General features: G+C 54.3%; 1 non-coding gene across 1 annotated transcript; it reads right to left on the bottom strand.

Moving 5' to 3' along the window:
- Window positions 1-8,085: 8,085 nt before the first annotated feature.
- LOC124620649 lies at window positions 8,086-8,240 on the bottom strand. The gene has a single exon (XR_006980207.1). It is a non-coding gene; the product is annotated as a 5.8S ribosomal RNA (ribosomal RNA).
- Window positions 8,241-8,470: the final 230 nt, after the last annotated feature.

Genomic DNA, 8,470 nt, shown 5'->3' on the forward strand with positions numbered 1-8,470 from the left:
TGACAGACCGCTTAAGCGCAGTCAGTTCTGGGGAGCACGGAGTGGACTGCCTTCGAACAAACCTCGCCACCTGAGGAACCGCCGAAACAATTGAGGCCTCAATCGCCGTGACAATAGTATCTACTGCTTCTTCCACTTCCTCAAGATCAAGATTGGGTCTCAAGTCAGGCGGACGGAATTCCTGTGCTAGTCGCCCCCAGTCCGTCTTCAGATAATTATATCGTACTTCCCAAACGCCAGTCTCCCCGTGGACCACAGTGTCATAGTCAAAGAATATGCAGTTGTGGTCACTAATAGTTAAATTACTAGTGACACACCAATTACTTACATGAGGCGCTGCACACAGCGTAGCTAAAGTGACATCAATATTAGAAACTGCCCCTGCCCTACCAGAAAAGGTAGGTGGGTTGCCTGGTTGATTCAGCACCACTAAGTGGGCTTCCATTATCAAATTCTCCAATTCAGAACCTCGTTCGTCCAACTCCACACTATGCCACATAGGAGACTTAGCATTTGCATCCATACAAACAATCACAGGGTGACCTTCTAAGGTTCTTAAGATCCAAGTCAACTGCTCCATGAAAATTGTAATGTGCTGCCGAAACTGACAGTATGTATTTACAATATACATATTGTGTGACAACAAGTTCAATTGAAGATCTTGGTGGAACAAGTATATGTACGAAGAGGTCGTAAATTTGCAGAACTGATATAGAATTGTAGTTTTAATCATCTTGTTAAGTACCATGATTGCACTCATGGGGTTCTCCCCAGAGAACGCCACTTGCGCAACCGCAGGAAATCCTGGGACCCGACCAGCACAGGAACCCGGTTCTTGCATAATTATTACATCCAAGTACTCTTCCTCTGAAATCTTTCTAAGCTCTCGCGTAACCGTATGGCTACCCATAGCATTAACTTGCAGCATTCTAAACCTCCACATTATCCAGGGGGATAGAATACATGCAACCGACTGGCAGGCCAAGGTTTGGACAGGTCACATACATTACGGCCATACATTTTGACCATTTCCTTGAAGATTTTCTCGAGGTCAAATTTACGACCTCTTCGTACATATACTTGTTCCACCAAGATCTTTAATTTTTCCGTTTGAGAGGGAATGTTTGCCGCCTCCAGCTGGATACAATCAACATCTTCCAAAGATGGGAATGTTATGCCATTCCCATAATCATGTGCCCTACGAACAAGTTGCCTCAATGCAACCGTTAGCAGGCCTGGTTCTTCCAATCTTGAAAGCCGCAGCAAATCCTCAAAGTCCCTATATACATTACCAGGTCCAACTGCTTTATACAAATTACCAACACTACTACCACCATCACTACCATCACAACCACCACTACTATTTACATTAAACTCAACTTCACTTGCATTAGTACTATGCACATTTTTCACAATTCTGCCACCATCAGTTCGTGTACAAGATGTGTCCACACCCTTTTCAACACCGTTCACCGACTCCTCCACCGCAGCCTCTGCCAGCCGGCATGTCAGCCGGCATGTCAGCTGGCCCAGAGCTTCGTCCAGTTCAACCTCGGCTTGGACGCAGACGTCCACCATTAGATGACTTACAGAACCGGAAGGGTCCGGAAGGTCGACCAGAGAACCTGTGGAAAGAGCTTTGCTAATAAGCTTGCCCCGCTCAGCGTCTCTTTTAACTTTGCTTGGTGATTTTTTTTTCCTTGGCACCTTAAGGGTCGCCATAGTCCGTCCTTTGAATAATTCTGTCTAGGAACATTCTATAAGTGGGGCAATCTTTAGGACCTCCACATTTCTTCCCTCTCTTTTTGCATGGTACACAAATGGGTGGACCATCCCTTTGTGCGCAATCTTCTCTTTCATGCCCAGCCTGCCCACAATTGGCACACACGGCTTGGACCTCACCACAATATTTGTTAGTGTGGTTTAAGTCTTGGCATTTCGTGCACCTAGGTACCGACAAGTAATACTTGATATTTAATGCGGAGTAACCCACATACAGTCTACCGATCCTCGTTAGAAGCTTCCAAAGGTCCGGTGATACCTCCACTACGTTATGTACGGTCAATTTGTCTCGCGGTCCTACTTTGAATCGCAATTTGAAGTGCCCATCAAACTCCTCTCTCGTCATAGACACATCAAAGTTTTGTGTATAGGTAGCATCCAGTAGGCTTTCCGCATCCATATATGTGGGTACGTCATAAAGACACATCAAAGGACGTCGCTTATGAGAGGGTTCACATTTCAGCTTCTCAGACAATTGTGAATTTCTCAGAATCTTTTCACTATCCTCTTGCGAGGCAGTTTCAACAATCAATACATTCTTTGCAGTCCTGACATTATTGATTTTAATTTTATCCCTCTTAGGATTGATACATTTTTCGAACTCAGCCTTGACTGTTCGAATGTCCTCCCCTGATTTAGGTTTAATAAACACCGTCGGTAGAGTTTTCTTTAAGTTTTGTTGAATAGTTTCTTTTGCCGACGGCGCCTTGACCACCACAGGGGTACTTGCAACCGCGGCATACGAACGCTGTCGGACCGGTTCATTTCTTAAACGTGCATTCTCTTTCTCTAACTCTAACACCCTACCTTCCAATTGTGCATGGGCCATTGCCCACCCCGCTACACAGTCCCTAATCTGGTTAATAGCGTGTTTGCTAATTTTCCCGTTTTTAACACTACTGTCCAATAATTTCAAGAACCTCACGTGCCGCTCAGCGATGCTAATACTCGCATCCGGCGACAAATCTTCGTCAAGCACTCGATCACTCTCCTGATTATCCGCCATATTGCCATTAGAGTGAAAAGAAAGGAGGCCTGTCTCTTTCCCAAGACTGGCCTCTCTGGCATGGGGGGAGGCTAAATGCAGCTCGCTCACCAGTCACGCCCCTTGACCAAGAGCTCTCTACAACTGAGCTGCTAGGTTTAGCGTGCCATGGGTACAGCGCACTAGTCCTCTTCAGTGACCGCATCATCGAAGTTTTCTCCCGCTCCCTTACCGGCGAATGCCTCCCGCATTCCGGGAGAGCGGATTCACTCCCCGTCCTTCGCCCCCTACTAGGCAGAGTTTCCACCAAAAGGCTAAAGACCCGGTCCTACTCAGGTGCCGAGCCGGTCCCCCAGACGTTCGGGGGTCTGGACCCATCTAACCTGACCGGGGACATGTCACCACGCCCCGGCTTGAGGGATCATGCCCCGGAATTCCAGGGGCAAGGCGGGTGACCTTTGCCGACTTAGGCCAGGATCCCGCCGCGACAAATGCAGCCACCGGAACCAGTGTACAAGATGTTCAGCACACCGTCGCACCCCTGCCCTTCGGTCGCCCGAAGGCTTAACAGCTGCACCGCAGGAAGGCGGGCAGGGGCACTTGGGAAGGAGAGGCTAAGATGTTAGAGTCGCATCCTTCCCCTGCTGCCTATTATCAACCATGAGCCACCCCATGCGGGTTCGGGGGTTAGAATAGGCCCGCGGTATTCCTGCCTGTCGTAAGAGGCGACTAAAAGGAGTCTCAAACGTTTCGGCCTTCTGTGATGGTCCCCTCTTGGGTTTGACCTCCTTTTATTTCCAAATTTCCGTTGTTAGTGCGTGCCATTTGGGGAAGGACACCTTACGTGGTGTTTTTCTATTGGTCCGTCATGCTCTACCATCTTGCATGTTACCTATTGTCGTGTGGGGGGGGGACTACGCCCAACATCTTCTGGGTTGTCTCCTTCTCGCCTTGTGCGCACTCTTCTTCTTAGCGCCTACGACAACTGTGGACCCTTTCAACACCTAAAATCCAGCACGGTAGCCAGTCCGTTGTGGTGGGGTCGTCATGTACCCTCTTGGTGGTAGCCCCCTGACCACGCAGGGATCGCACTGCAGATGCCAGAGCTGTTTCCTCCCCATGCATGCCAAGGAGTATGTGCCCATCTTGTCTGGGGCATGGGGACTCCAGGCAACGGGATATCGGCCAGGTACCCGTTGCTTTGGCTGGGTGGCGCCCTTTGGGAGAGCCCTCGTTCTGAGTAGGTGGCATCTGGGCGGATGTGGCGCAATGAAGCGCAATAAATCACACCAAGCTGGTGGTCGCACGGCCACCAGCGTCTCTAAGCGTGGTAGAGTAGACTTTGATGCTCCACAATATGACCCTCAGTCGTTCCCCTCGTTGGCTGCGCCATGGGAGGGACGCCGATCTAGTGCCAAGCAGGAGCCTTACGTACCGCAATACCTTGTCTGCAGCAGGACTGATGGTGACTCTTTTCTTATGACGAAGCCTCTGTTTTTTGTGGAACACCTGGAGGATAAGTTTGTGGAAATGGCGGGGTTGTCTAAAATGAGGAATGGCTCCATCCTCCTCAAGACGACCTCCCCAGCCCAGTCACGAGCGTTGCTCTTGTGCGATAAGCTGGGTGACGTCCCTGTTACCGTCACTCCCCACAGTAGCTTAAATATGGTCCAGGGGATTATTTATCATCGTGACCTCTTGTTACAATCCGATGACGAGCTGAGAGCCGACTTGGAACGACGTGGCGTCCATTTTGTCCGTCGTGTGCATAGAGGGCCTAAGGCTAACAGGGTGGCCACCGGTACCTTTATCTTGGCCTTCGAAGGTCAAGGTAATGGTTTACCGTTGCGACGTGAAGCCATACGTCCCTCCGCCGATGCGGTGCTTCCAGTGCTGGAAGTTTGGGCATATGTCCTCCCATTGCCCATCCAGCGCTACATGTCGAGATTGCGGACGCCCCTCTCATCCCGATTCTCCATGTGCGCCCCCGCCTGTATGTGTCAACTGTGGGGAGCACCACTCTCCATGCTCGCCGGATTGCCCCGTTCTTCATAAGGAGCGGAAGATCATGGAATTTAAGACCCTGGACCGGCTTACTTATCGAGAGGCAAAACTGAAATATGAAAGGTTGTATCCTGCTTCCCTTCTACCATCTTATGCTGCAGCCACGTTATCGTCGCCCACGCGAGCGACGGTTGTCGCCTCATCTGTGCCGCCTTCAGTGGGCCCTCGGGGCCATGTATCTCTGTCTGCCCCCCTCGTGCCTGGGGGCAAGCCTTCCTCTGTTGCCCACTTAGCAGTTGTGGACACACCCTCTTCTGTCGCTCCCCCCAAGCTTACTTCGGGAGTGACATCTGCTCCACAACCGGGAGGCTCGATTCCTCCCCCTCTTTCTCCGGCGGCGTTGCCTCCGCCGATTCCTCTCTCGCGGAAGGGGTCCCTCGGGGCTCTCCCTTCCTCCGTTTCTTCTCCTTCCCAGCCAGATGTCAGCTAGTGGCTGAAGGTTCCGCCACCTGCTGGTCGTAGGGCTTCTGCGTCGTCGTCAGCCTCCGACGCTCCTTCAGAGACGCTCTCCCAGCCCTCTCACCCTAAGGGCAGACGCGAGAAGAAGGAACGGAATGTGTCCAAGAAGAAGGTTTCAGCACCGCCTGCTGTACATAGTCCTGGCTCCGGGGATGAGGTGGAGATCCTCGCCTCTGCCGCGGATCTCGCCCTCACGGAACCCTTGGGGGGCCTCTCCTATGGACTCAGCTGACTCTCACCCAGTGGCGGCTGTTGGCTCTGAAGCGCTGTCTGCCTCTTAGTCGCATTCACGCCCTCCCAGTCCCTTCCTGCTTCCATTCTCCAATGGAACTGCGGCGGTTATTTCCGCCACCTGCCTGAGCTCCGGATGCTTCTGAGTGATTCCCCTGTTCTCTGCATTGCTCTGCAGGAAACTTGGTTTCCTGCACTACGGACCCCCGCCCTTCACGGTTATTGGGGATACTATAAGAACCGTGCTGCCTGTCATCGAGCGTCAGGTGGGGTTTGCCTCTTTGTTCACCACTCTGTCTGTAGTTCGCCAGTACTCCTTCAGACGCCTTTAGAGGCAGTTGCTGCCAGGGTCGAGCTCTCGCCGGCTATTACTCTTTGCTCTGTTTACATTCTTCCGGATGGGGAGCTCCCCCGACATGTCTTGGCTGCGCTGCTGGCTCAACTCCCATCACCATTGCTGCTTCTGGGCGATTTCAATGCCCACAACCCTCTATGGGGTGGGACTGTCTCTGATGACCGCGGTCGGGCCGTGGAGCATTTGTTGGCTCAGCTCGACCTTAGCCTCTTGAACACCGGTGCTCCCACGCATTTCAGTGTTGCCCATGGCTCGTTCTCGGCCATCGATCTCTCTCTTTGCAGCCCCGGACTTGTCCCATCCCTCCACTGGAGGGTGCACCCTGACCTGTGCGGTAGTGACCATTTTCCCATCTATTTGTCACTACCCCAGAGTCGTTCTTCTGGGCGCCTGCCCCGCTGGGCTCTTCACAGGGCAGACTGGCCGGCTTTTACTTCTGCTGCTGCCATTGAGTCTCCCCCACAGGGTGACATTGACGAGGTGGTCCGTGTTTTAACCACATCCATCATTTCAGCGGCCGAGGCTGCCATCCCCCGATCTTCTGGCCTCCCTCGGAGGAAGGCTGTACCCTGGTGGTCGCCGGAGATTGCTGAGGCTATTCGCGACCGTCGGCGGGCTCTCCAGCGTCATAGGCGGCACCCGTCTCTCGAGACCCTCGTCGCCTTTAAGAGGCTCCATGCCTTGGCCCGTCGTCTTATTGCACGGCGTAAGCAGGAGTGCTGGGAGAGGTATGTCTCATCCTTGGGCTCCCATGTCTCCCCCTCACTCGTGTGGTCCCGGATCCGGCGGATTTATGGATACCAGACCCCTACGGGTGTCCCTGGGCTCTCCTTGGACGGCGCTGTCTGCACGGACGCTGCCGCCATTGCTGAACGGCTTGCCACGCACTTTGCTCAGAGCTCTGCGACTGCCTCCTATCCCCCCGCCTTTCGCTCTCTAAAGGAGCGAGCCGAGCGGACGCCGTTCTCATTCCACACGCGTCGTTCTGAAACATACAATGCTCCTTTCAGCGAGAGGGAATTCCTCGCTGCCCTCGCCGATTGCCGTGATAGAGCACCAGGCCCAGACTGCATCCACGCGCAGATACTGAAGCATCTCTCCAGGGACTGCCAGAGACACATTCTCGCGATATTTAATCGCATTTGGAGCGAAGGCGTGTTCCCGTCGCAATGGCGAGAGGGTGTTATTGTCCCCATCTTGAAGCCCGGTGCGGACCCACTGGCAGTGGACAGCTATCGTCCCATTACCCTCGCCAAAGGGGCGAATCGACTACTCCAGATATACCGCCGGGCAGCCAGCCAGGACACCGGGGCTCTGCCCAACAGACGCGAACCGAGACCCGCGGAAGGACAGGCTGCGCACCCGGGCCGTAGGCCGGCACCCAGCGAGTCGCGACGTCCTACTAGGGGAGAAGTGCAGCCCACCGCACACCGGAACGGCCCCACCCCGCCGCGAGTGGAAAGGCATCCGGACACGACCCCGCCGCGGATTGCTCCGCGCGGGCGGCCGGCCCCATCTGCCGAGGGTGGAGGACAGTGGCCGGATGGGCGTGAATCTCACCCGATCGACCTTTCGGACTTCTCACGTTTACCCCAGAACGGTTTCACGTACTTTTGAACTCTCTCTTCAAAGTTATTTTCAACTTTCCCTCACGGTACTTGTTCGCTATCGGTCTCGTGGTCATATTTAGTCTCAGATGGAGTTTACCACCCACTTGGAGCTGCACTCTCAAGCAACCCGACTCGAAGGAGAGGTCCCGCCGACGCTCGCACCGGCCGCTACGGGCCTGGCACCCTCTACGGGCCGTGGCCTCATTCAAGTTGGACTTGGGCTCGGCGCGAGGCGTCGGGGTAGTGGACCCTCCCAAACACCACATGCCACGACAGGCGGCAGCCTGCGGGGTTCGGTGCTGGACTCTTCCCTGTTCGCTCGCCGCTACTGGGGGAATCCTTGTTAGTTTCTTTTCCTCCACTTAGTAATATGCTTAAATTCAGCGGGTAGTCTCGCCTGCTCTGAGGTCGTTGTACGAGGTGTCGCACGCCACACCGCCAGTCGGCTGTGCACGCTACCGAGTAAGTACCGGTATGCGAACCGCCAGGCGACGGGCGCGCATCGCACGTTTAAGGAGACTCGCCCGGCCCCATAGGCGGCCACGACACTCCCAGGTCTGCAAAGCGGGGCAAACGCCGCGCGCTTCAATATACGTAGCCGACCCTCAGCCAGACGTGGCCCGGGAACGGAATCCATGGACCGCAATGTGCGTTCGAAACGTCGATGTTCATGTGTCCTGCAGTTCACATGTCGACGCGCAATTTGCTGCGTTCTTCATCGACCCACGAGCCGAGTGATCCACCGTCCTGGGTGATCTTTTCATAGTTTCCACTGTCTCTTTCAAGACAGTTGCATAGGCGGGACTGAGGCGTGTGACGGCCCCTGTTCCAGCGTTCTGTGTCCAACGGCCTCACGGCCGATGGACGTCGTACGGCTCCACACCGGAGCGGACAGGCACTCGGGTGAAAGTCATTCAAAACCGGCGCCAGGTGCCGCAGGCCACCCGCTCCAGCGCTTCAGCGCTCGTACCACACAACATTTCC

The sequence above is a fragment of the Schistocerca americana genome, chromosome 6 (genome assembly GCF_021461395.2).
Source record: "Schistocerca americana isolate TAMUIC-IGC-003095 chromosome 6, iqSchAmer2.1, whole genome shotgun sequence".
Classification (NCBI taxonomy): Eukaryota; Metazoa; Arthropoda; class Insecta; order Orthoptera; family Acrididae; genus Schistocerca; species Schistocerca americana.